Below are 27043 nucleotides of genomic sequence, written 5' to 3'. Positions count from 1 at the left end.
TATATGGTATTTTTGAAATTATTACACCCTACAGGTGTTTTTGTATTATTTCTGCCCAAGAAACCCAAGGACAACTCTTAACTACAATGGACTTGAGAAGGAAAAAATAATACCCCCACAGTGGAATTTTGGAAGGAATTCCTCAGATTTTGACTTTTTCAAATTACCTAAGACAACTGTTCTGGTCCTCCCTTGTTTTCTTTTTGTAAGTACTTTTCTTCTGAGTATCATTTTATGTGTAGTGATACTTGCAGAACTGCAATTTAGGATCCAACAAGCAAGAGAATCTTGTTTTCTGTTAATTGCAAGGTACCTCTGCTTTTAGCCCCCAAATTTGGCTGTCTTCCATGGTGTCTACTTATGGAAGAGCAACCACAGCACCTGACTTGGTTATGCAGTCAGTCTGCCTGAATAATTCTGAAGACTCAATAACCAAACTATACTTGTTTTGAACAAATACAAGCCATCCACAGGCTCATGTTTGTTTATTTACACACACTACTGATCAGACCACTTAAAGAATAAGCTGACAATTTACATGCAGAGAAGTCACAAATCAGAGGGATGACTTATCCAGCTAAATACTTCAGAAACATGTGAGCTCATGTAGCTTCACTTCCCCACTTTGTTCTGCTCTCAAGGTAGATGTCCTGAGCATTGCTGACACAGACTAGCCTACTATCAAAAAGAAGATAGCTGATTCATATTAAAATCGAATAATGTCATGTCTGCTCCTCTTTAGGAAAAAGAAAACAATGTAATGATGGTAGCACTGAATCAAAAAAACAAAAGTATATATCTCACATAAAAGAACCTGTCAGGCTTGCTTACATAAAATACGGTGTCCTATTGGTATAAAGCAGCTACGCCAGCAACAAATACAGATCTTAAGACTATTTTTAAAATTACTAATATATTTCCCCAGAAACTGTGAAAAGACAAGTTCTTCAAATTTTCAGTGGTCTCCAGATAAACTAATTTTCCATAATTCACGCTTTCACTCCCAGTCTTACACAGCCTAAAAAATGTGGTTATTTTCCTCTGGTGATTTTATATCTAATGTATTCCTACAGCTATCTAGCAATGATGAGTTAATTCTGATTAAATTGTTTCCTGCATGTGTATAACATATGGTTAAGTTTGCTTGTTTAAGTCTCTGCCTGATAAGCCTTGGAGACAATGGCTCTATTTAAAACTTGTAAAGGAAATAATTGACGCCGAATAGCTTCCTGTAACAGAAAAGAGACTTCTCCCCAAATACATCCGCCAGTCTGGGCCAGCATCTGATCCAACGGTAAATGCCAAAGTTCCTTATCTTAACCTTCATTTATCTGTCACACAAACCAGGTAAGTTAGCAATAGACTTGGTTATGCTGCATTTGGGTGCATTCTGTTGAATTTTTTTTTTCAGTACAAGAGATTAATACAGGATGCTAGACACCCTCTGTTCATTTTCTTTTACCTTGTTTTTTTCTTCCATTTTCTTCCTAATGGTTGCATGAAAGCTGGCCAGCTTCTGTTTCTGTTTATGAGGCCTCCAAGTCAGGAAACTCAATGAGTTTTAAAATTATGACTCCCTCAAGCCCTTAAAGTACTAGCATTTTCTAGATTGCCAGGAAAATACAGAATTACAAGTATGTCTAGATCAGGTTTCTTGAATTTTTGCAGTTCATCCTAGGCTAAATAGAGTCCTGTTACACTGAAGGATGTGCCCATTCAGCCTGGGAGGGAGAGCTGTCAAATTCACACCTTGCTTTTACTGACTGCAGACCATTTGTCACTGGACAACTGCTGTCTGCTACATGGGTACAGAGCTCTGGATCTCTAAAATACCTGACGCTGGATCTCTAGATGACCACTCACTACTGATGGTCTGGAGAAGGGCAAAGAGTGTCCCTACAATCTGAACACTTAAATGAAAAGTTCACAGCTGGGGAGGCATGAAGGAAAAAGAAGAGCATCCACTGGTAGAAAAACAAAATACAGGTACTCAGGAAAAACAAGAGTTGCTACAGAAATGGGTTATCTCTGTGCAAGTCTATAGATGGAGGAGGGTCAGCTTCTCCTTAACCAGACACAAAATTCAGTAAGAAGAAAATCTACTGCTGCTCCATTCCCAAGACCAGAAATAGTCTGCTGTTCTTGAAGTTCTCAAGGTACTTCTCTATGGAGTTTTGGTACATGAGGGTCAGAAAACATGTTTTGGAAAAACATAAGCCAATATTTTTCTCTGTAACTGTCACAGGGGAGTAATTTAGGGTTCTGCTTACTGCAGAACAATGTTTAGGTTTCTTAAAGAGAAGTGTGACTTAAAAGAGTTTGGTGGCAGGTTCACTCTATTATTTACTGCATGGGGGAAATATGCCAAGCCAGATGCTGCCTACCTTCTTTCCAGGTGCCCGTACCCGTTCACGAAGCAAACTTTCAGGTGTCTTCCCTCCCTGATAACCGTTCTCCAGAGTCTGTGTCTTGGAGCTCTGGAGGCAAACTTTCAGGCAAGGCCTGTATCCATCACAGTGCAAACTGTCAGGATTCTTCTCTCCCTGATAACTGTTCGCTCCGGACTCTCTATTTTTAAGCTCCAAAGGCAAACTTCCAAGGTAGGCCTTGTACCCATTCGTGAAAGCAAACTATCAGGTATTCCCTCCCTGATAACTGTTCGCTCCGGAGTCTATGTTTAAAGCTCCAGAGGCAAACTTTCAGGTGAGGCCTGATAACCGTATGCAGAGCAGACTTTCAGGAGACAAAATTCTTAGGAAAAAAAAATTTAATGGATTAGAATAGCAGGAGGGCTGGCTCAAGCTGGGTACCTGCACTGAGGTCCAACCTGAGCATAGGAAACCATAGACTTTTGTATCTTTACAGACCATTCATACCATGATTCAGTCCAATAGCAATATTTCACTTTGGGATCTTCTTGCTTCTCATTGGATCTTTTTCTCCGATAACACGTGGGCCTTTGTTTTGTTCAGCTGTAGACATTGTTTACTGTCCAGAACCTTGCAGGTACTGTTTTATCTGAATAAATCCTTTCTTCTCAACAAAGTGCAAAATAGGCCTTATCTTGCAAGTGTTCAGTGTAGTTAGTAGTTGCTTTTGGTAAATATGAGCAGAACTTTACAGATTAAAATTTTAGCAAATCCAGCGTACCAAGTAACGTGAAGCAAAGAGTATATTAAAAAATCATACAACCTTATGTCTCTAAATAATTAATTATATTTAGTGTGCATCTACTTAAGCTAAACGATTAATATTAAACATAAATTGGGCTCATCTACTGACCTGTGACTAGTAAAACCATTGCCATATAGCTCACTTATTTAGCAGGGAGAACTCAAAGTGGGCTCATCCAGGCTGTTGTATTTATAGAATGAAGTGGTTGACTCATAATCAAATTGCATACAGTAGGAAAAGTCTGCACGAGACTCCCTGTGTCCACAAGCCACCAGCATTCAGTGTGTCGTTCTGCTTCCTTATGTGTCTCCTGGAAGGAGTTCTTGGCCTGGCTACGGCTCAGGCCTTTACCTCCTCTGGAGCCTGGACCAAACTGCTGCTGGTTTGGCTGGAGAAGGGGGTCGAGTGCATCCACCAGAGTAAGTAATGGCAGTTTCCCAATCAGGCAACTGTTATTTGTACTTGTGCAATGGTATAATTCAAGTAATAAGAACACTCCGTTAATTATGACCTTTAAGATTTTTTTTTTCTCCAGCTTTAACTCGTAATATGGTTATGATTTGCTGTCATGGAATGCTGTATAAGTTGAATATACCCCTCTGACATATTTTGCATTCATGGTAAGTGCGCCCTCCCTGGGGCACTTTTTTTTTCTATTTCCATGCAATGGGATAAATTACACAGAGATGTGGACAACACAACCAAATCCTCGCACAAGAAACAGAGAAATATTACGTTTTCTGCTTAAATGAGAATTAAACACTTTATAAAGCTTATTTAAGGGCTGTTGGTTTAGAATGAGCTTATTCTTTGCACCAGTGTTAACAAAAGACAAATAATATCTCACTGGTGGCTCTGTTTTGTCATAGTTTAAATGTCATGACACAGATTGTGCTGTCCAGACGCATGGCAGACATTTGAATTATTATAGTAGACTCTCCCATTGCGACTCTATCATGTATGTGCCTGCCTCCAGAGCTGCTGCAAATGCAGCAGACAAGCACTGAGCCTCGAGCCTCCATGCCAAATAAGAATCTGACAGCTCCCTGACATGCTCCTCAGCCTGTCGCACCAACCCACGCTCTGTCCCCAAGTGACACAGCTCTGCTCTCCTGTCTCGGGATTTATACCCAGCTCTCCCCGGCACATCTGCCTCCATAGGCCCCCAGTACACAACCAGTTCAGGCCCAGCTGAGTGCTCAGAGTTTGGCGATGCGTATCCAGTTCATTAGCTAAGTATCCAGCCCCAGCAGCTCTTGCTTTCCATTGGCAGTCTTTGTGTGGGGAGGAAAGGGGGAGAAGGAGCTGCTAAGGCCTGAATTCTCCTTACTTGCTCAGGCGGTATGTGCTGTCTCAGGTGGGTGATGCAGGTACACGTAGTAGATTTGCTGGTGTACGGTCTCCGTCTCTTTTCACTGATGATATCATGCCATGGACTGCTGTGATTCACTGGGGAAAGAGGATGTATGAAGTGCTTGCAAATTTAATGGTGCTACAAAAAGGAAGGTACCACCATGTGCTGTTGCATCAGCCCACTCTATATTGCTGTTTCTCTTATTAATGGATCCACCCATCGTTGCATGGGATGATGACTGATTGTAATTAACGTAGTAAGATGCATTCCATGAGTGCAAAGTAGTTGGATTGTTATTAGTCATGTGAGAAGTATACATGGTACATTTTATACTTGGGTTCTTAAAAATACAAGGTGCCAAAGAGAATGAGGGACAGTTTCTTTGATTTTTAGGTGGTGCAGGTAAACTAGTTGAAGTAGTGTCAAGACAAAGGCTTGCAACATCAGAACAATGGAAGTTACTCAAAAGATCAGAACATTCTTACACGCTGACTCCGCTTGTACATACTAGATTCTGTTGCAAATGTAGCCTGAAATGCTCCTTGTGTGCAATGCCCTATAATTTCTAAACGTGCTGAGTAAAGATTTTATTTAAAAGCTTAAACCAGTGGTTCCACCATAAGGATGTATTCTACAAAGAAGCCCTTTGAAATTTAAATAAGATAGTCTTCTACCTAACAATCTCTGCAGTTGCAGGGAGAAAAGGGCTTGTTTTAAATTCAGAATAGTACAGGACATATTATGAAAGGTATTGAAGTGAAAATAGATGCATAACTATTGCTATGTGTAGCCATAAGAAAACCTTCCAGAGACTGATTCCTTCTGGACTACCAGCTGTTCTGTAGGAAGAGTGTGGGACTGGAAGTTAAAACTTGCAGTATTTTGCACCTAGTTTCCTGCATAACCCTGAGTATGCCAGGTCACGCTTCAGTATTTTCCTTCTTTGAAATGTGAATAATATTACCTTACCATATATGTTGTGAGATTTAGCATATCAGTATAGCAACTTGGTTTGAAAGCTTCAAGAGGCAGGAGTTACAGATGTCAAAATATTACCAGACATAGAATGACACATGAAAACGTATAATTGGGATTATAAAGCCAGAATTGAAAATGAAGCACTTCATTAACACTTGACCCAAATTGCCAAGTGTTCCCTTTACAGGGATTAAACAATGACCTGGCTTTTAGAAGCGAGAAACTTTTCCAAGGGTGTGTTTCTATCGCAAACTCTTTTCCGTCTCTGCTTGTCCTAAAAGTAATTTATGGCCAGAGGATACTAAAGAATTTTCTCTTTGGAGCTAATGACTGTTATAAATTCTGTTAAGATTTCCAGTTGTGGAAATATATAGTACAACAGCAACATAAAAAAGAGACTGTCCAACATACTGCTCCCTCTGCTTCATCCTTCAAAAATAATTTCCAGTTAACAAATCAGTAAAACGTTAAGCAATGTGACAAAGCTAAGTAGAAGTAGGAAAGAAGTGCCCACAAAAGTTTGAAGTAAAAAAATATAATTATTTTAATCACCAAAGTAAATGTGAAACTTCGTAGATGTTCACATGGAATTCTTAACAGAAGTCTGCTAGCGTGACTGGCATATGTATTGGTGAAGATACAATTTACCAAAACAGAGGCTTGCCACTTACCCTGTGTGAGGAGTTCTTCAAAAGGAAGACACTCTTTTTAAAAGACATCCAATTTAAAACCTGTGAGAGCAAAACTGCTGGGTGATAGTAAGCAATTAAGAAATCCAGGGAACGTGCTGAAAAAATGCCTGCACAAATGCATCAGCACATAGAGTGATCCCAATAAAATTAAAAGTAACCTACTTCAGTGGGCATAACTCTGTGGAAAGGTGGTAAATTCTGGGGTGGAACTCAGTCCCTTTAGTTTGACAAAATCACTTTTGTTCGATTAGGTAAAAAACTATAATCAGATATCCCAGCACATAGCTTTTTAAAAGCTTAGTTCTGTACAACTTTAAAAAGTACATTAAAATAATCCTTATTCTTACATTAACAGTAGAGAGGCATTTCTTAGGAACAAAGTGGCTTTTTGGCCAAATTAATTCACAGCTTTTTCTGGCAAATCCAAGTAGAATTGTAAATGGTGGTAGTTTATAGAATAAGTAGAAGAAACAATAATTGTCCCCATAACATCAATGTAAAGCTAGAGTAATTCCACATATCTCAGTGTAATGACTGTGGATTTAATCTGGTGGATAATTATACCCTTAGGAGATTCACAGACAGATATAAGAGATTTTGGTGAGTATGGAACTTTGGCATCATAAAAGGCAGTACAATATTTCTAAGGCATTAGATGCATTTTCTTACTTTTGTTTTCTTTTGACTCTTTGATAGTTCTTCCAGTAGTTTTTACAGGGATTCTACTTTTTTAATTCTGTGATTCTCTCACTCTGCCTGGAATCTATCTTCAGCTTTTTCTTGCTGGTTGTTTCAAAGCATTTAATGATTTGACAGGCATGTTTGCATCAGTGTCTCTTGTCATTATGTCTTCATCCATGGATGTTTTAATCTTTACTGAGATATTTCATCACCTATAATGTCAGTCATCTCTTTATGTTTATGCTTTGCTGCTACAAGAAAATGCAATGACCCAGGTTTTGATCTTGAAAAGATGGCACTGGGAATATAAAAACCATAAAGAAAATACTAAGCACGATTTCCAGGACCAGAGTTTGTTACACTGTTGCTATAACCAGTGTCCCTCAGTGAATGTTATCAATGACAGAAACTGCAAAAAAAAAATCTCTTAGATGTCAACAAAATAATCAGTGGTAAAAAAGTTTCAGGAAAAAAGTTTGGTTATGTTAACTCGGTTTGTATTTCTTTTACTGTTTATGCTACCTTCTGATGAAAGGTACTACAATTAATATATTCAGTTCCCATTCCTTCTGGTTAGGTTTAATATCATGCAGCTGAATGTGCGCATATTCGCTATTTAAAAACAACAAAACTCTGCAATCCTTAGGGATTAGTATTAAAAAAATGAGTTTCCAGTCATTTCTATCATCTTAAAAAAGTTAGATTTGATTAAGCAGAGAAATTTAGGTGAATAGCCCCAGGAATTTCAACAGCTCTGTTTGAAAGTGTGACAGAATAGTGCACAAGCTGTAAATGCTGGATCTATGTATTAGATTATTTGCCTGCAGACATTCGTTTACTGAAACTGTCGTTGTGCAATTTCCATTGAATGATATTAAAAACAGAAATAAGGATGACCCCCAGATAACAGAATTTGCCAATAGATAAGCAGGCTTTCTTGTTGACATGTGAGTACTGAAGGTCACTGCAAAATCCAAAGCTGTAATTTGTACAAGTCAGAGCCTTCTCTGTTTAAGGGAAATTGGAAGCTCTTACTGTGTTGAACAAAAGTCATCCTAGCACTTGCACACAGGATGATGCTCAGTTGCGTTGCAGCAGTAGGACAATGAATCCGTTGAAGATAAACACAATGCTTTTAGATGTCAGGGAGCTACAACAAAGGAATATTCAGAATATAAATTGCCTGCCTGGCTTTTAAAATTTGGTCAGCTGAGAGTCATCAATTATGGAATTATAGAAACAGTACAATTTTGGAAAAAAGTCTCTCTCTCCTCCCCCCTCCAACTTGTCTAGACTTTGCTCTGTCTCTACACACAAGCTCGCTACTGTTGATGTGAGAGACGTTTCTTCAAAACAGGCTGTAGTCTGGGACAGCCTTTGTGTATTTCTCAGCCTCTGTGACCCTTCATCTCATTTCAAATCTCAAATAAAAACAACTCCTTTTCTCCTGCTCTCACTATACATTTTAATGTGTCTCTTCCGCTGTTCTGATTTAACTCTTGACTGTAATACTCCAAACAAAACCTTCATTAAGATAGACTCCAAAGTCGAATGCAGAAAGGACCTGTTTGAACAAGTAGTTACTGTCTGGGCAAGATTGTTCTCTACTGTATATTTACTACTATTTCAGCCAGTCTGGTTTTAAGTATCTGAAGCTAATTAGCTTCTGTAAATTAGATTTTCTGGAAGATTATCCTTAAGGACCCTAAGTCTTAGTGTAAGAAAGATTTTTCCTAGTAAAATCTCATTTTTTTTTTCTTACATGGTATATATCTAACTATACTTCTAGATATGTTTCAGGCCTCTTTTCTGCAACTGTACCCATATAGGGACAGCAAGTACGCTTGAAACCTCACAGGCATTACCCTACCAGATGGATTTCATTGCAGATGGGGGACCAAAAATACTTCTTCTCACTGGCATTTAGCCTCATCAAATGTTTGTGGGCAGTGTTCTCCCTGTCCCTTCATTGTCATTTAGCCAAAGAACATAAACCAGCTAATATTTCTAAAGAGATTTGCAAATCAAGATGCCAAACTTCAGACACCACTTATTATGTACTTTTTAAAAATAAGGTCCCTGTTTGGGCATCAAAACTGGGAGACACCCAAAATTAATTGTCGCTTTTGAAAATCCCAGACAGTCATTGTACTAAGTCTTAATCTTTCTCAGAGACTTAATCTTCATGGCAGCTATTGCTCTTTGCTGCTTCTTTCTGAGCAACTCATGTCATTTCCTTGGGATCTTTTAGATAATATAAGGACATCTAATACCCTAATACAGTATAACTTAAAAAGAAGGTGCTTTGTGGGCCAAGAACTTGTATGTGAATTGCCCTAAGATGCAGTTATGTTGGGTTTTGTTGTTGTTTGGGTGTTTGTAGTTTTGTTTGTTTGTTTGATTTTGTTGTTGTTGGTTGTTTGTTTGTTTTTTGGAGAGAGGTGTGTTTTGGTTTGAGTTTTTTTAATGGTTTATCTTAGTTGCAAAGTGTGAATAGTTAGATGTGGTCTTCTTCTAAACTGATCTTTAAATGTACACTGCAGCATGCCACACAATTTTTGACTCCTCAGTTACCCACAGGCATGATACTAAGGGAAGCTTCTGGTTTATGTGCAAGTTTTGTCCTAATATGCAGTCAAGGTGTGGCCAGACACACACCTCAAACCAGGAGCTTAGAGGTGCTCTTGAATCCCCCAGCTCAGACACAGATAGAGGCACTCTTGCTTTCTAAGGAAGTTTCAACAAGAACAGCAGATAATGTGATTTGGCCTTTTTTTTTCTCCCCTAAACAAAATTGCACTACACTAAGCAAAAGCTATGAGTAAATGATGTAAGATTTTGATGGTGCAGTAATTTTAGTTTATTTATTTGCCAGACACTCTCTGCAGAGAAAAAATTAAAGTTTCTAAGTCTGTTTAGCATGGAAACTTGCTCTGAACAGCTAAGGAAAATTCGCACTTAGGAATCTATTAACTTAAGTAGTGGCACATCAGTCTTTTTCATAAAATGTATGTTGCATCCATGACAAATGGCAGAAGTACCACACTGACAAAAGCCATTCCATTCTTTTACAGTGGAGACAGTCCAAGGCGTCAGTCTTTGTGCACAATGTGTGATGTCTTTCTTTTAGTCAGTGATGTAAGAAGTTGCTAACGTTATGGCAATGTTTCCCATGTATTTGCATTCCTGTAAAATGCACAGTAGGTGAAGATGGAAATTATACTTTTCATTGATCCTAAGCTCCAAGTTTCCTTGTTGAAGATGTTTAATTAAAAAAAAATAGCTTAATGAGATAGTGGTTAAGGCATTCACATACATTTACAAGGCTAAGGAAAATGCTGTCCCAAACAGATGCTCATTAGCAGAATGAAGAACAAGGAACTAAATCCTGTTTAGAGTAAATTACAACAAATTTGCAGTCTTTTAAGAGAGGTGACTTTCTGGGGAGGAGACTTTTATATTCAGTGGCATATTCTAGTACAAGAAGACAATATTGCGTTGTTATGTAGGCTGGCTTTTAACTCATTCTGTTTTACTTGTTTACTGGAATCGATAATGTATGTTTGCAAAAAACCATACTCCTATAAAGAGTTTTTTCTTCAAATACAGTAAAAGCAACAGAATATATAGTAACATGGGTGATAGCAACTAGAAAGTGACCTGAGGCATGGAAACAGAGTTTTAGGATAAAATCTACCACAGATCATCAACATCCATTAAAAAATTTCTTATTTCAGTAAGACACTAACCTGTAGAAAGAGGAGGTGAGCCGTTGCCGTGGAACATACGAATGTACAGAGACCAAAACAAGCTCCTTTCTTCTTGGAAATGTGGATACCAATGTATTCAGTTTGCCTTAAAATGTAAGTAGATAGTTATCAACTTAAGGAACTTGTATTACAAGAAAATAATATTTAAATTGCAGAAGTAACAACATCTCAGATTACTGTAGCCTCTTAAAATGTTAATCAGTTCTACTATTCATTTTTGTTATGACTTACACAAAGTCACTGACACTACTACTGCTTACGGCAGACTCACTTTCAAGTTGGGTCCTTAGTACATTAGTTAGTACAAAGGAATTGGTATTTAGTTTTGAAACAGTTACAGCCAAAAATTTTTTATTTGTTCTAAAGCAATTGTTTCCACAAAAATGTATTGGTTTGGGGTTTTTTTTAAATAAAAATGATCCTTCTAGACTATCACTCTGAAAATTTCATTTTCTCATAGCCTGAATTTGGGGCCACATCTGTCGTGACAATATTCTTTCCAACTCAAACTTCTATTTCCTTGCACAGTCTGTCTCCACAGAGCTGGTGGTGCAGAAACCAGGGATGCTCCAGCCCCACTGCGCAATTGGAAAAAGCCCCCTGATTTTTAAAAAAAACTGTTCACCTAGCCAAGTAGACCTTTACCTCACCACAATCTATCTGACAGGCTAAAAACATTTGGCCATATTTGAAAAACTTTGCCATTCAGGCTTTTGTTTCTCTAAGTTTGCTGTATACTTTTTTTTCTCTTCTTCTTATTTGTTTTCTTTTTCGTTTTGTTTTGGTTGGTTTGTTTGTTTTGTTTGTTTGTTTTGGGTTTTTTCCCCCCAACAATTTAGGAACGGTTTGGATGATGATGGGAAATTAAACATCTGCTCATGGATGGCCTCCCTCCAGGCGTCACCATCCCCTCAGGGATGGGCGACAGCACAAAAGGACACACCACTCCTGTCACACAGCACCAAGACTGCCGGCTTAAGCACCAAGGGCTGGAAGCAGCCAGAAGTGAGAGCATCCCTGAAAAAAAAAAAGAAAAAGAAAAAAAAAAAGGCCTTCACAACCAAGACCAGGTTGCTGTAAACAGTAGTTTACCCGCAGGAGAACCAATTCTCTCAAGTTACCTTGGAGCTCCCCGGCCGGGCGCTGAGGGCGGGAAGGGGCTGAGGGAGCGGGCGGGGCCGGGCCTGTGTCAGCAGCTTCCCCGCCGCCTCGGGGGCGTGAGGGAGGGAGCGGCCGTCGGGGGCGGAGGGCGGCTGCGCGGCCGCCTCCCAGAGCTGCTGGCGGCCCTGAGGGGGCAGCGGCCGGAGGAGCGGCGTGGGGCGCAGCGGCCAGCGGGAGGGCCGGGCCGGCGGGGCCGGGCGGCCGCGGTGGGTACCCGCACCCGCCAGCCGGGTCGTGAGGGGGGCAGCTGACTGCGGAGGGAGGGAAGGAGCCGCGGGGCGGGGAGCGCCGGCGCTCCCGCCCTCTGTGCGCCGTGTGAGAGAGGGGCTCCGGGGCTGGCGTGGGAGGCGATGCTGCTCCGTTCTGACTCCCTCCCCGCGCTCCCTTGCAGGCACCGGCCACAACCTTACGCTAGCGCCGCTGCGGGGGAGGGCGAAGCGTCGGACTGCTGGGCTCCATCACCGCCCTGCATGCGCGGACGGCGTCTGTGAGACCGGCCGGTAGGTCCGCGGCTCCCCGGGCCGCTCGTTCCTGCACGCCGGGGTGAGGAGGGAGCGGGCGACCGCGGGTTCGGGGCCCGGCGGAGGCGTCCGGGCCGGGCGAAGCGCCGGGAGCGCGACCGTGGGGTGGCGGCCCGGGCCGCGGGGAGCGGCAGGAGGGAAAGGGGGGTACGGGGAGCACGGTGGAGGATGGCGGTTCTGCGGCCCCGGTCACCCCGGGGATGAACTGGGCTCCCGGTCACAGCGGTACTCGCGGCGGGGGTTGCGTTTGCCGGCCGAGAAAGGCTCGTTTTTTGTTTACCCAAACAAAGCAACCCCCCGAACTTCTTAACTCTTTGTTTTATTAACGTTTTTGGAGGAACAGAAATGAAGGATAGATCTATTGGCCGGCGATGAGAAATAGCGTAGGTTTCATTGGCTTTTTATCTCCCGGCAATCGACACCTCCGCAAGCCGCAGGATAATCTCCCTCATATTCTAGATTGTGTCATTCTCTTTAAATTGCATGTTTAAAACAACAAAGGCAGTGACTTCATAGGGAACCGCCAGGAGCTGCTCTGTACCCCTCCTGTTTATTGGGGAAAGATCTGGGAACCGGTTTGGTTTTGTAGAAGTAAATCAGGAAAGTAAATGCAGGACATGAAAACTGTAAGGTTGGTTGCCGGTAATCTGTGTCAAACCATCTTATTAAGGTGTGAGTTTGGGAGAAGGGAGTCTGAAAGTCGTTACATGTGGAACTAGCTGGGGCAGTAATCGTGATCAGTTGGTGAAGCCTTCTCAGTGGGAAGAGAACGTGTTTTGTGAACCTGCGCAGTGAAACTGGGTCAGAACACACAGACTTTCTCCTGGGGGCTGAACCTCACACGCGAAAGCTGTCATCAAATACCTATGTTCCAAGGTGTCTTGGCTCCCAGGTCGTTCGTTTGGGCTCAGACCAGTGAAGTGATGATGTTTAATATTTGAAATAATGACTCCAAGCAGGACTGTGTTGTGCGTTTAAATCACATATTGATACTCTGCAAGTCTGTCTTCAGATGACCAGAGATATGTTTTAAAAACACTTCAGAATTAAAATCAACCAGGATAAATATACAAATAGGAAAACAATTTAAATAGTTTGGTTCTTGTGCAAGAAATACTGATGAGGAAAGAGTAAATCTGATCTTAGAATCTTTTCGTAGTGCAGTTACAACAGAATTCGCTACCACTCCTAGGGCTATCAAATGTACCTATCTGTTCAGCTTTCACGTGGGCATTTGTATTACATCTGGAATGTCTTTTTAATCTGCCAACAAGCATGTCTTTCCATAGACAGTTTTTAAATGTGAGCAATAATTTAAGGAAAGAATAGCATGACAGCAAGACTTAGAAAAACCTAGAATCTAGCTTTTTAAGGTATTTTATGACTCATTTTTAACCTTACAGTTTTGTCTGGTGACTGGAAAAGAACATAACATGTATTTCTTCCATAATTTGTCTTTTTTTTTTCCCTTTGCTGTTGCATGGTAAAAAAATGAACCTTCTGTAGATGATGGGGTTTGTGTTGATACTTTTTGATTTCTCCTGTTCGGGGTGTAATTTTATTTTTTTAGTTAAAGATAAAGTAAATACTTTTGAATATACGGATTACCTAGTAGGATTTGGCTTTAAAAGTTATCGAATGTACAAGGAGACAGTCTATATCACAGGGTGTTGTTATTTAATTAAAAAATAATCTCTTCATTCCGAGACTATTGTTGAGAGGAGTTGGAGGCGATGAGAGCCACAGGCTGGAGGGCACTTGAGTGGATCGAAGAGCATACATGAAACAAGGAAATATCTGTGGGAGAAGGATGGCCTGAATGTTACGGGAGTGCACAGCCCATATTTTCACCAGGATAACAGGGTGTATGAAGAGGATAGGATTCAGTAGTCTATTCACAGCTTCACAGGCCTTTGAAAGTAAAAATGGGCTGTGATATGGGTGAGTGGTAAATAACCACTGTAACTGGTTATCTTGAACCGATAAGTTGTGCATAGTATTGTTGGTTTGGATGTCCTGAGGGGAGATAGTAAAGAAGCCAGGAAAGGGAGGAGATTGCATTCCTGCAGGTGGGAAGTTACGGAGGCACACATGTTGCCTGTGCCTGTTCCAGTGGGAAGGAAGGTATTGTGTTTATGTTTCTTTGCTTTTTTTTTTTTTTTCCTCTATGGTGGGATTTTTCAGCTGTGCAGTTCTTGTAAATAGGGATTAAGTATCACAGTGAAGGACTGCAAGTTAAAGTGCGGTCTTCTATCTGTTTACTTTTTAAAGAGCACAGCAAAGCAAATATTTTCACTCTTACATGTGGAGCAGAAATTATTTGGCATACAGCTATTTTTTTCCTAACCAAATGCAGGTATGAACAATAATAATTAGCAGTTGTATAGTACAATAAATCTTCAAAGTGCCTTCAAATCTTAATCAGCAAACCTTAATAGTGTGCTATTCCTGCAAGAGAGGTAAGTAATTAGATAGATAAAATGGGACTGGTCAGACTATTAAATGGAGCTTATTGTTGAAGTGCCAGTCAGTTGGACAAAGCTGCTCTTTATCACTGAAGTATCTGAATACTGCTGTGCATTAAATGGCTTCAAATATTTATATGTTGAAATACATGACAATATGGCCCAGAGGACCTGGTTAACATAAGCACTCTCTTGTTCCAAGTCCTTCACAGTTAAGGAGACCTTGTATTCAAGAGTCTCTCTCTGGTGGTTGTCCCAGAGCACTGGTCAGGACTTATTAACTTGAACAAAACCAAGGTCAGCTCTTTAAGAGAAATGATTTTCTTTTGAAGAACTTTCCAGTTCACCCACTTGACAAGCCTAGAACCTTTAGTCAGTTGATGATATTGGTAAAACTCAAAACCCAGGAGTCTGTTAAACCTGGGAGCCATGTAAGTATTGGTCTGGCTGGTGCATTTTGATCATTTGAGGGGGAGTGTTGGTTTTCAGCCCAATGCTCTGTTAGTTACCCTTTTTTTTTTTTTTCTTGGCTTACAGAAAGGCTGTCTGGAATTTTACTGTTTGAAAATGAGCTAGTTAGTGAGACAAGGAGGCTGAAAAGCAAGTCTTGGGGTAGTGTGTCACAATGCAGAAAATATTTGCAAGCAGTTGACCTTAGCTGTCGCTTACCATGGGACAAGCGTGGACAGAAAGCTATGAATACCAAAGTAAGTTAATGTTGTATGTCGCCAGTTAACTATTAATGAAATCTGTGCATCTGTAAAGAAGGGTGGAACTTCTGAAAGAAGTGTTTCCCAGCCCCACCTCCTCCTCAAGTGCAGAGAAGGAAGCTGGCATTTACAGATGGGAAGGGCACAAGACGACTCTTTGGTGCCATTTTTATTTTGTCCAGGCTTCTCTTTCTCCTGTGCCAGTTAAATACGTGGTGAGCAACTAAGCGTATTCTTTGTGCATCATTATCTATTAAAATGCTTTCATAAAAAGCAGTTAATTGAGTAGGCTGCCTTGGGACAATGATATGCCTTGTGAATTTGAAATCCAATTGCCAGGAGAGAGATCTACTCCAGTTAGCTTATGAAACTCTGTAGAAAGAATAACAGAGGTGAGAAGGCTTTGTTCTTAGGGTTTCATCTGTTGTTCTTTATCTTTTATGGGTAAATTTAATATGCCACGGAAATGTCTGGACTTAGTACGTTGAGAATCAAAGGAGACCTAGTATTAAAACTGCTGATTTTTGATTGTTGGTATTTGTAGGGAATACTGTAGTTTTGCAGGATCTTGAGTGTTGTCAAGGATTTATAGATGATGGGATAATGTCAGATTTAGGCCTAGGTATTGTGTCAGCTGATTGTTCCTGCTTCCAACAGTCTGTTGTTAAATTAGATGAGATGGGGCACTTGGAAAAGAGAAGGAAGCTTTATCTCCCATTTCGTAGCTAGAAGAATGAACTGACCTAAAAACAATGAAAATTTAAGTGATGAAGTTCAGAACTGAACACAAACCTCTTCGTTAATGAATCCAATGCTGTCAAAAAACACCTATCACTTTTTTCAGTAGACTCTGAGATGAAAAGACTTTCAATTTTTTGTATGCTTCTGTTTTGTCAGAGGAAGGACATGGTTTTCTGAGGAGGAGGAGGAGGGTCTTCTCCCACCTCTGGATAAAGAATTTTTTTGTTTCTTGAAAATGTTCTTTACCAAGACAATTTACTTGTATCTGTGGGAGAGATATGGGAGGGAACATCCTATAGAGCTTCCTGGACTTTTTGAAAGTGAATCTGAAGATGGTCTCCATATGGTGTTGATATCTTTGAGTATTTGTATGTAGTGTAGGTACTTAGTTTCAGGCACACGTGCAGAGAGGTACCTGAGAAGTGGCATATCTGAAGCCTGGTTTATTTAGAAAAAAAAATCTTTAGCTGAAAGCTACTTGGGTGACTTCTCGAATGATGCTGTTGCAGGTGATTTATATTTGTGCTGTACTCTTGAAATTGATGCAGAATTTAATAGCAAACACTCCTGTTTGACTCTCTTTCCCAAGTAAGAGAACTTAAACACAGGTTGTTTCCCATCAGACCTTCCAATGAAATCCAGTTTTGTTTGTTACTCTATAATTCGTTGAGGGCGGGGAAGCTGTTAGATCATACAAATTTCTCATGTTTTGAAGGTAGAATGTACTTTTCATCATAATGAATGTGAGACTCTTACTGGATAACTCAGTGGAAATTCCAGGTTCTCCTGTGTTTTGTATTCAGTATCATAACAGCTGTAAAAGCTGTTTTGGCCACATCTATATATCGATGAGGTCTTATGTAGGTGCAGCTGATGTTCTGTAACAGCCAGATGACAGTTGTCTTCCCCATAAGTTCCAGGATGTCCTTGTACATTGGAATCTTAGCACCGTCGCTGTGTGCTGTATAAAACTAATTATACTAGTTCATTGCAATACCATAGTTATGCTAAGGTATCATAGGAATTGTTATGTTCTCTGTTGACTTCGATGCTATTTCAGAGTCAACATGGAAAGGCATAAAGACTTGTTAATGTAAATAATATTTACAGTAAAGTTGCATGCTTGGATGTGTAAGCTTCTCTGAGTCTATGTCCATTTTTTAGTCTGCCTTTATTTTTATTCATGGAGTAGCTGATGTTGTACATGGGTAGTAGGCAGGCCCTCAAAACCCGTTACAGGAAAAAAAACCCCAAGGATCTGAGTGCGAAGGCTTTTTAAGTTATTACTGAGTACAGACAGAACATGGCTTATCTCATTATCTCAAGGGTTATAGACGCTCTCATTTTCAGCTCCTTCTTTGTGCAGGGGTATTGGTTCTCAGTGATTAATTTTACGTCACAGACGAGGATTTTTCCCTTTTAAATATTCATCGCTTTAGCATTTCAATAGTATGTGTAGATTGGCTACTGTATTTTCAAGTTTTCATACAGACGTGAGTGGCTTCAAGGGCATTAAAAAAATCCAATAAACCTGTGACTCTGGAGGTTCCATGGCTTTCTTAGGGCCATCGGGGAAAGGTGATGGGACTTGACTCCTAAAGCGGCATCTGCTGCACAGTGGGTTTTCAGAGACCCTCTAGGATGTTGCTGTTGAAATCATAACTACAACATTTCAAACTTACAAGCAATTTTATTTGGTGTTAAGTGTGTTCCAGCTTTCTTGATGGGGCTGTTGAATTTTTCTGCTGGCCGCTTCTATATGTTGCAATTTTAAAAGATTAAATGGACTAAAGAGGGGGCTAAATTAAAGCTTGAAACTTAAACTGTTAGAAATAGTTGCGCTTCCTAGCAAAGTCATGCCTGGTTTAAATGATGAAATTTTTGGATTGGCGTATTGCCTTAAGTAATACAGGCATGAAAAAACTGAGTGTTTAGGTTTTTATCCATGTCATATGTAGATAGTTAAGCAGTGTATCAATTTTCTACGTAGTTTGCTCATCAGAGTATCAGTAGTGTAAAAAATGCTGCTGATTCTTCTCTTGTCACAATTCAACAAGTGCAATAATATATTATTACTGATTTTACCCATTTCTCTCTTGGTATAATTTAGTGTTTCAGCAAAGAGAAAATCTAGAGAAGGGAAAGGGACTGGCCATTTTTGCCTTTTAGTATCTTTACTGTAAAATCCGTAAGTGGAAGATCCTAGTGCTGAGGATTATGATCAGTGAAACAATAGCTCATTTTTCCCAAGTCAGTGCAAAGGTGTATTTGCCTTCAATGAAATAACTGGAAGTTTGAATCCCAGGCAAGCAAATATATGTAACTTCCTTGAATGGTTGTTTCAACAGGTGAGAAATACTGTTTTCTCTTTCAGAGGTTTTGTTACGGTTATTTCTTTCAAGTGCCTTAGGACGCTTTAACTGTTTTTCAATGATTGAGATTTGTTGTTCTGAAGCCAGTTTGCTTTCATCTTTAGTAAGTCTCAAAATTAGACTTTTTCATGAGTTTGACTTCTAGGAAATGAGAGAATACTGCCTATATGTATGTATTAGAGATTTATTTGTCAATAAGCTCCCTTTGCACTTTTCAGTAAAGGATTTATCATCTCAGGTTCTTAGGAGGAAAGAGATCTTGTCCAGCCTTTATAGGCTGTCTTTTTGAGTTCTTGGATATCTTCAGTCATCTTTTCTCTGTTCCTTAGACCCGTGCCCTGCACTTGAGGGAACTTCTTTTAATGATTTGAAGGATAGCTTCAGAAACGCCTGCAGAAAAAGTCAGTTCATTGATTAACGTGAGAAATCTGTACACGCAGTAGCAGCGAAAAATGATATCACGTCTAATTAATCCACTGAAATATTAAAAAAATGTTGCTGCTATCTAGGGAAAATTAAGATTTTAATGATATTTCTCCATAAGAAGTAACTTTGTGCATGCTAATGTTAGGCATCTGAACTGATACACCCTGAAGATGACTGAGAATCTCTCTGCTCACTTCACTGGAAATTTGAGTGGGATGCAAGTGGAGTGCAAACACAGTTGACATCCTTATTGATATATAACATTACAATAGACAATGCAGTATATAACTGTATGTCTCTAGATTAAGAATAAAGTGTTCTCTGATAGAAATAACGGTTGTGAAAGTTTGAATGGCTTATATCTGAAAAAGGAAGAAATTATTTAACAAGCTACCTAGAATATACCTGTACGGCACGTGGAAGACCTTGATATAGAAGGCCTAGGTTGTGAAAACAGTGTTAGAAAACCAGTATTTTTTGGCAGTGCACCCAGTTTAAAAAAGCAAGGTGGGGAAACAAAGTGGGAGGCACACTTACGAAGTGTGACCTCATTCATGGTGTGCTGTGATACCTTCAGTTCTCTCTAGTCCAGGTTTATGGGCCTTACCAGAAGGTCCCTGTCACCTCATGTGCTGGTGGTGGAGGCTTCTGTGAGCTGAGGTTTCTCCCTGTTAAAGGTTGGGATGAGAATTCAGACATTCGGAACTGCAAGCACTTTTGGGTCTCCCAGCTTAGTGGTCGTGTTTAAGGCCTTCAAGGGTTAATCATTATCTAGTGTGTGCTGTGGTTGGTTGGTTGGTTTGTTTCCTTCTCTCTCTCTCTTTTTTTTTTTAAAGAACTGTTGGTTCTTTTCCCTTTTTAGTTGTAAGGTTGTTCAAACTCCAAAAAATCAGAAGTTTGACTGAGAAGTCTGGTATAATGATCTGTTTACTGAGAATTGCAAGCAATAGACACTGTAGCTTTTTGAGGAAACCCTAAAACATTAGACCTCTGTTTCCTGAAAGAGGTTTCTTGTGATGCCATTTATCTGGTGAACATACATGCTTAGCAAAACAAGTTAATTCCCAAGAACCTTAAATTTTTAACAGCTTTAATTTTTCTGTGTGCCCTGTCATTGCAATCCCTTGAATGACCTTAATAAAGACTTTAGAGATTATCTGATTATGAAGCTGGCAGTGATGAAAGTTTGTTTCGTCAGCTATATAGACTCATTTATTGAGTGGCTTTGCAGTTGGGTTATCACATGTGTGGAGCAGCCAGATCAGCCTGGAGCTTTGAGAGCATGGGCCAACGAGTGGAACCGAATTACTGAAACAGCTTTGCAAAACTCCTCTATAGCAAATTACAATGTGTGTGCTCACATGATTGTTGCAAGACACTGGTGTTTCAGGAGAGCGTGATATGTTGTAAAAAATAACTGTTTTTTTCTTGTTTGTTTTCAGTGGTTTTTCATACCATCATTTTATCATATTAGCACTAGTGTTTGCTTAAATCTGATGGCACACAGTTGCAGCAAGGAGAGTTTTCTCCCTCTTTCCTTGCTTCCTGCTACTGTTCTATCCTCTACGAATCTGAGGAATACACTGTGTAAAGAAAGAAAAGCTTAAGCCTACGTTTTGTTGTTTTGTTATAAAATACAAAGGAAAACCCTAAAAAGGTTTTTATTATAATTTTGTAATTTTATTTGCATGCATTGTCTTCACAATAGAAAATATTTCCTTTGCTGGAAGATGGTTTTGATTTGTCAGTTGCTGTGGTGGTGGTGCACACAGCAAAGGTTGGTGGAAGAAAAGATTTTGTGTTATTTTTGGTGCCTGCAAACGTTTATTGCGGAGTGGCTGGTAAAAGGTGACTGTGGGATCCTTCGAGACCCTTAACATGTTCTTCTCTAGTGAGCTTTGAGAAGATAAGTTACTGTCCTCACAGCAAACAAAATAAAATAGTCTTTGCAAGCTGCTTAATTACAGCTGTATGACTGAACTAGAACATCATGTGGAGTAAAAGTGTAAATGTGTCCAGAAAGGGATTAGACAAATTACCAGAACAGAGACATTAGTGACAGACTTTGCTGTGCAGATTGAACCTTGAGCTGAGGAGCTCAATGAACTGGTGATTGCCAGTGAAGGGTGATAGGAGGGACGGTCTGATCCAGTGTAGCACAGTGTAGCAATTCTTGTATTGAATGTTGCTTGGGCTTCTAGACATCAAAGGAAATAGGAGGCTCCTCCAAACCAAAAACTTCCTTAACCTTTTTTTTTTTCTTAAAAAAAAAAAAAAAACAAAAAAAACCAAACTGAAAACCTTATAAGAAGTCTTCAATGATTTGCCTTTGAAGCTTGTGTGTCCTTGTGGGCTGTCTTGCTGTCCTGAGAAGAACCCTAGGAATCGAAGGAATCCAAACACCAGGAGCTGCCATGCTGTCCATGAAATTCTGTGCTACAGGAGCATGTTGGTGGCACTTCCATCAGATTAGAGGCATTGCTGTACCTGAAAGATAGGAGAAGTTTCCACCTAGCTTGAGATGTTGAGCTGTCTGGTTCAAGCTGCAGTTCCTCACTTGTTTTTTCATACCTTCTGCCATGGAATCCTTATTCCCGTTTCTTCAGACCCCTTATGGAGGGATTAAATGATGGACAGTCAAGTAATCAAGGGAGATGATTGTCACGCATACAACTCTAGAGTGAAAATAGTTGCTCAAGAAGAGAGGACAAAAAGACAGGAACACCTTGGTGATGTCACAAAGTTTCTGTTGCAGTATTAGTTGTTCTTAAAGAGGAAAGTGAAAATATACTACTAGATGAAATAATAAAGTAGGTTCTATAAGTAGTTGCACATTTAAACGGTATCACATGAAAAGCACAAAAAACCAAAACAAAACCAAACCAACTTGTGGAGATGTAGTTTTATTTTACAGCTGAAAAACATGTTACTTAAGAACTGAAGAGCATTCTGCAATCATGAAAGGCATTCTTGTTGTTCTTGCTTGCCTCAATATCAGATTCTTGTTCTCTGTTGGTACTAGTGTCTGTTTTGCCGTGTGTGCTCTTTGGCCTCTGATGCTGAAATAAGCATAGAAAAGTCAAAAAGAGTATTTTTCAACGCAAACCCTTTAGTTTTGAGATATTGTCAGACACTGATGGAATTTGTGTCTTTCTGTACTGGGTATTAAAGAGCAGAATAGAATCAGCAGGTTGCATTTAATGTGGTATGTGGAAATTTCCCTGGTGCTTGCACAGTGCAGAATATAGTTTGCAATACTGTAGAAAATATTTTTGTGCTTGACTTTAACTGAACTCTTTGATATATGCATTAATTCTCATTGAATCTGTCCCACCCATGGCCTTTGCTTTGAGAATATTAAAGAACTGAAGATCACAGAATTTAACTTTTCACCGTAATATGAACTGCAGCTTGGGAAGTCTGATGATGATGCAAAATCTGTTTGTTCTGCTTCCCTCTTCAGTGGTTTTGGAGAAGTAGAAGAGAAAATATTGCCTGTCTAGACTTCAATAATTTATATGTTTACTTTTTATGTAGACAATGTGCATTTCAAGGCTTATGATCTATTTTTCAATGATAGGCTATAAAAGCCAATTTAAAAAAAAAAACAACCAAATCCAAACGAAAACCCCAAACAAACCAAACAAAAACAATATGACTTTTTTGCCAAGAAGTAATATACATCTAATAAAAACGGTTGCTTTTTATGATAGTTCTGGAACCTCACGGTGTACTGTCTTTCAACTGTTTTCAGAGAATTTTTTTTCTTATGGTGTGGAGCTAAGATTTTTCTGTGTGACAAAAGCTCCAATTAGTGAACTGTAGGCTCTTTGATATAGAACAGCTGTAAATTGTGACTTCTGAGTAGGGAAAGTTTGGGTTTCCTACTTTTACAGAAGCCTGGTTATTGTGGAAGAAGATCAGTGAAAAATTTGAGAGGTTGCTCATCAGCATGATGAAAGGCCAAGCCTAGGTTAGTGCCAGCGCTCTTCAGTTAATTTTTCTGCCAAAACTCAAAATTTTAATCTGTAAATCTACACCTTTTAAAATCACAGAATCGTAGACTAGTTTGGGGTGGAAGGAGCCTTCAAAGCTCATGTAGTCCAATCCCCCTGCCATGAGCAGGGACATCTTCAACCAGATCAGGTTACTCAGAGCCCTGTCCAGCCTGGCCTGGGATGTCTCCAGGGATGGGGCATCCACCGCCTCTCTGGGAAACCTGGGCCAGTGTCTCGCCACCCTCATTGTAGAAAATTTCTTCCTCGTGTCCAGCCTGAATATACCCTCTGTTAGTTTAAACCCATCACCCCTTGTCCTATCACTACAGACCTTGCTAAAAAGTCTCTCCCCATGTTTCTTATAAGCCCCTTTAAGTACTGAAAGGCTGCAATAAGGTCTCCCTGGAGCCTTCTCTTCTCCAGGCTGAACACCCTGAACTCTCTCAGCCTGTCCTCACAGCAGAGCTGTTCCAGCCCTCTGATTGTTTTTGTGGCCTCCTCTGGCCCCTCTCCAACAGGTCCATGTCTTTCCTGTACTGAGGGCTCCAGAGCTGGACGTGGAACTCCAGGTGGTGTCTCACCAGAGTGGAGCAGAGGGTCAGAATCACCTCAACCTGCTGGCCATGATCCTTTTGATGCAGCCCAGAATGGGGTTTGCCTTCTGGGCTGCAAATGCACATTGCCAGCTCATGTCCAGTCTTTCATCCCCCAGTACCCCCAAGTCCTTCTCCACAGGGCCGCTCTCAACCCCTTCAATCCCCCAGCCTGGATTGATACTGGGGTTGCCCCCACCCATGTGCCTGACCTTGCACTTGGCCTTGTTGAACCTCATGTGGTTGACATGGGCCCACTTCTCGAGCTTGTCCAGATCCCTCTGTGGTTGGCATCCCGTCCCTCAAGCATGTCAACTGCACCACTCAGCTTGGTGTCATCCACAACCTTGCTGAGAGTACACTCGATCCCACTGTCTATGTCACTGATGTAGACATTAAACAATACTGCATTTATTCCCCCTAAATGACTGGGGTAATGTTCAGCTTCTAGGTAAGTGGATGAAAAATGGCCAGTAGCATAAACCAAATCACAAAAATATTCAAAACAGTTATTTGAAGAAAAAATATTTTTCTTCTGTAGTTGATTAGGGATGGTCTGTGGGGCGCCTTAGGTTTGCCAGCAAGACTTGGCATCTATAATGATGTTTTGGGTATTTTTATTTTTTTTAAATGTGAAAGTTTCTGATACCTCCAACTGCTACTTTGTAAGTTCGACGTTTCTTCCTTGGCTAAAACAGTATGTGCACACTTTCGTGCAAGCACGCTTATTTTCTGTCCTTCTCTCTCTGCTGTCTGAGTCTTGGTCTGGCTTCTGCACAATGAGGAATCTATGGGTTATCATTCCTACTTCAGACTGAGAAGATACTACATTCTCCTGTCTTAGAGATTTAAATCTCAAGATTGTAAAATTTTGTTCCCTCCCTCCTTGTGATTTTTTTTTCTCTCTTTTTTTTTTTTTTTCCTCCTCGCCTCCTTTCATTAATATCAAATTGGGTATTTCTCCAAGTGGAAAACCCTTGATGCTTCTCACTGATTATCTAATACTGCTATTTCTCAGATAAGTTTGTGCAGCTTGAGGGAAACTGATGCAACTGGTCCCGTTTGATAAACTCTCATGCAAATTCAGTATTTTGTAAGCAAAGTTTATAGGGAGTGCATAGTAGTGAGACAACATATATTAAAATTGGAAATTCACTATTGGTAAAACATGCTAAAGTTTTGAAATGTGTTTCAGATCTGCTGCCCAAGTGCTTTTTTAAAGAATTACTTTTATGAATTTTTTACATGCTGTACCAGTGAAAAATCTCTTTCACTTCTTTTCCAAAGTGTTTATTCAGCAATGAAAGATGGAAATAGGAATTGAAGACTTCAGCTCATCTTTTTTCTCGCAAAGAATTTCAAAATTTGTTCCTAAAGGTACCACTTTATATTAGAAGTTTGTGCCACTTTTATACTGAAATTGCATGTAATATTTTTCATAACATACCCATTTTTTAAGTTTGCAAGACTAAAATTGAAATACTATGTTGAGGACTGAAAGAAAATTTGGATTGTGGTAAAAGTTCTAGCCACGCATGGAAGGGATGGAAGTTTGTATGTTGTATACAGACCCTGTCGTATAACACTTGAGCTTGTATGTCTTGGAGGAATGAAATTCTTTTTTGCCTTGGTTTGGTGTTTCTGTTTATTTTTGGTGGTTCTAGTTGGTGTTTTCGTGGGTCTCTATGGAATAAGAGTTAGGGGGTTAAGCTGCTGTACATGGAATTACCAAGTTGGTGGAGAAGGTGGCAAATTTGACACATTCTTTAACTGGTCTAACTCCCTGTGGTCCAGCTGCATCAATAAAAGATTCAGATGCTGTTATGTGATCCTTCTATTCTCCTTTCACTTAACCCTTCAGCAGGGCAGTGGGTTCAGAGGTCGATACAACCTTCTGCTTGGTTCTATTCCAATACAGCCAGTATAATTTGTACATGGGCATTATCTGCCTGTGTCCTCAGTCTGACTAGCTCTCTGTTATTGTTCATAGGAATGTTCTCACAAGAAAAGAAAGATGATGCTGTGACTCGCTTTCCTCTAACAATTTCTAGGACCGCAGAGGAAAAGTTTCTGCTAGTTTGTCCTTGTTACTCAGCCAAGGGTGTAATATGGCTCTTTGTCCTGTAACTCTACTAACATGAATGTATTTATCATCCAGACAAAGCAAAACTTCCCTGGACTCTTGTTTTTTGGTGACAGCAGGCTTGGCGTTGTGTCATGGGAGGAGGTGCTATCTTGTTTTTCCTGTTTTTTTGGCAGTGCCATCTTCTGTAGCTTGTTCAGTCCTGTAATCTCTCCAAGTACCAAAATATTACGAGCGCAGATAATGATCAGATGGAGTCTTTGTCCATTCTAGTGTGTGAAGCTAAATCAAATCTGTTAAATTGTGAGATATCTCTGTGTCTTTACTCTCTATCTTTACTATAGATCAAGCAGTTTGTTTTGTGTGGAAGCTCTAGTTAAGGGTTCTATAAATCACCCTTGCAGCTTTTTCACATTGCTATCAAATGATTCTGAAGCTTATGTTATTTGTGGTGAGGGTCCTTTTTACACTCCAAATCCAATGCCATTTCTTGGGTCAGAGACAGCTGGTAAGGATTTGAAGCCAGGCAGCAATAACAGGTAGATAAATCTCTTGTGAAAGAGAAATAGCATATTTTCCCATCTAAAAGGAAAAGGACTAATAGTCACGTCACCTCTCAGGGCAGTTAAGACATGGAGAATATCATGGCTGTAGGACTGGATAAATTATGTGTAGCCTCTGAATTTAAGATGAATCATAAATTGGGTGTGTGTTAGAAATTTGTTCAAGGGGCGGTATAGTCAATTTAACAATTGTTAAGTTGTAAACAGCATACTGAATCATGCAGTGTATAATTATATATTTTTATGGAGTGCAGTGAGCAGTGTGACAGGCTGAAGGACTCTAGTTAACCGATCAGGTTCTGATTAACTTATTTAATGTTGGTACAAAGCCATATGTGCTGTGTCAACTCATATTTTGGAGCAAGATGGTGATTTCCTAACCATAGGCATTCCAAGTCTTCGAGTAGCTTTTTCTGCTAATTAATCTGGAGCTAAAGCCTCGTAATTGAAGGGTTTAAACTAGGTGGTATAAGCTGCTCGGGAAGGTTTTGGCTTCTGTAAAGAGCTCATTTAAAAAGCAGATATCCGTGAACAAAAAACTTTGTTTTGTGTCGACTCTTTCAGCTGATAGGTATCTTTAGGATATGCTGCAAAATTAGTTGGTTAGTTGGTGATGGTTGTCACATGGACTGGACTGTTCTTAGTACTTGGTCTATGCTGCATTCACAGAGCTGAGTGGTGCAGATGGGCAAACGGCGGGGAAGTCTTGATGCGTGTTATCAGTTGCAGGAAATGGATCAACTATGGATAGCTGGATCAAG

General features: G+C 40.0%; 1 protein-coding gene across 3 annotated transcripts in view; it reads left to right on the top strand.

Moving 5' to 3' along the window:
* The first annotated feature begins 11935 nt into the window (after positions 1 to 11935).
* The window catches only part of PTPN13 (protein tyrosine phosphatase non-receptor type 13), a 124024-nt gene continuing 108916 nt past the window's right edge, over positions 11936 to 27043 (top strand). For all 3 annotated transcript variants that reach the window (XM_065633373.1, XM_065633372.1, XM_065633374.1), the window contains exons 1-2: positions 11936 to 12016; positions 12202 to 12310. The gene's annotated coding sequence lies outside the window, so the exon portion shown is untranslated. The remainder of the gene's footprint in view (positions 12017 to 12201; positions 12311 to 27043) is intronic.

This window comes from Caloenas nicobarica, chromosome 4 (assembly GCF_036013445.1).
Source record: "Caloenas nicobarica isolate bCalNic1 chromosome 4, bCalNic1.hap1, whole genome shotgun sequence".
Classification (NCBI taxonomy): Eukaryota; Metazoa; Chordata; class Aves; order Columbiformes; family Columbidae; genus Caloenas; species Caloenas nicobarica.
This window is presented reverse-complemented; position numbering and strand designations above follow the sequence as displayed.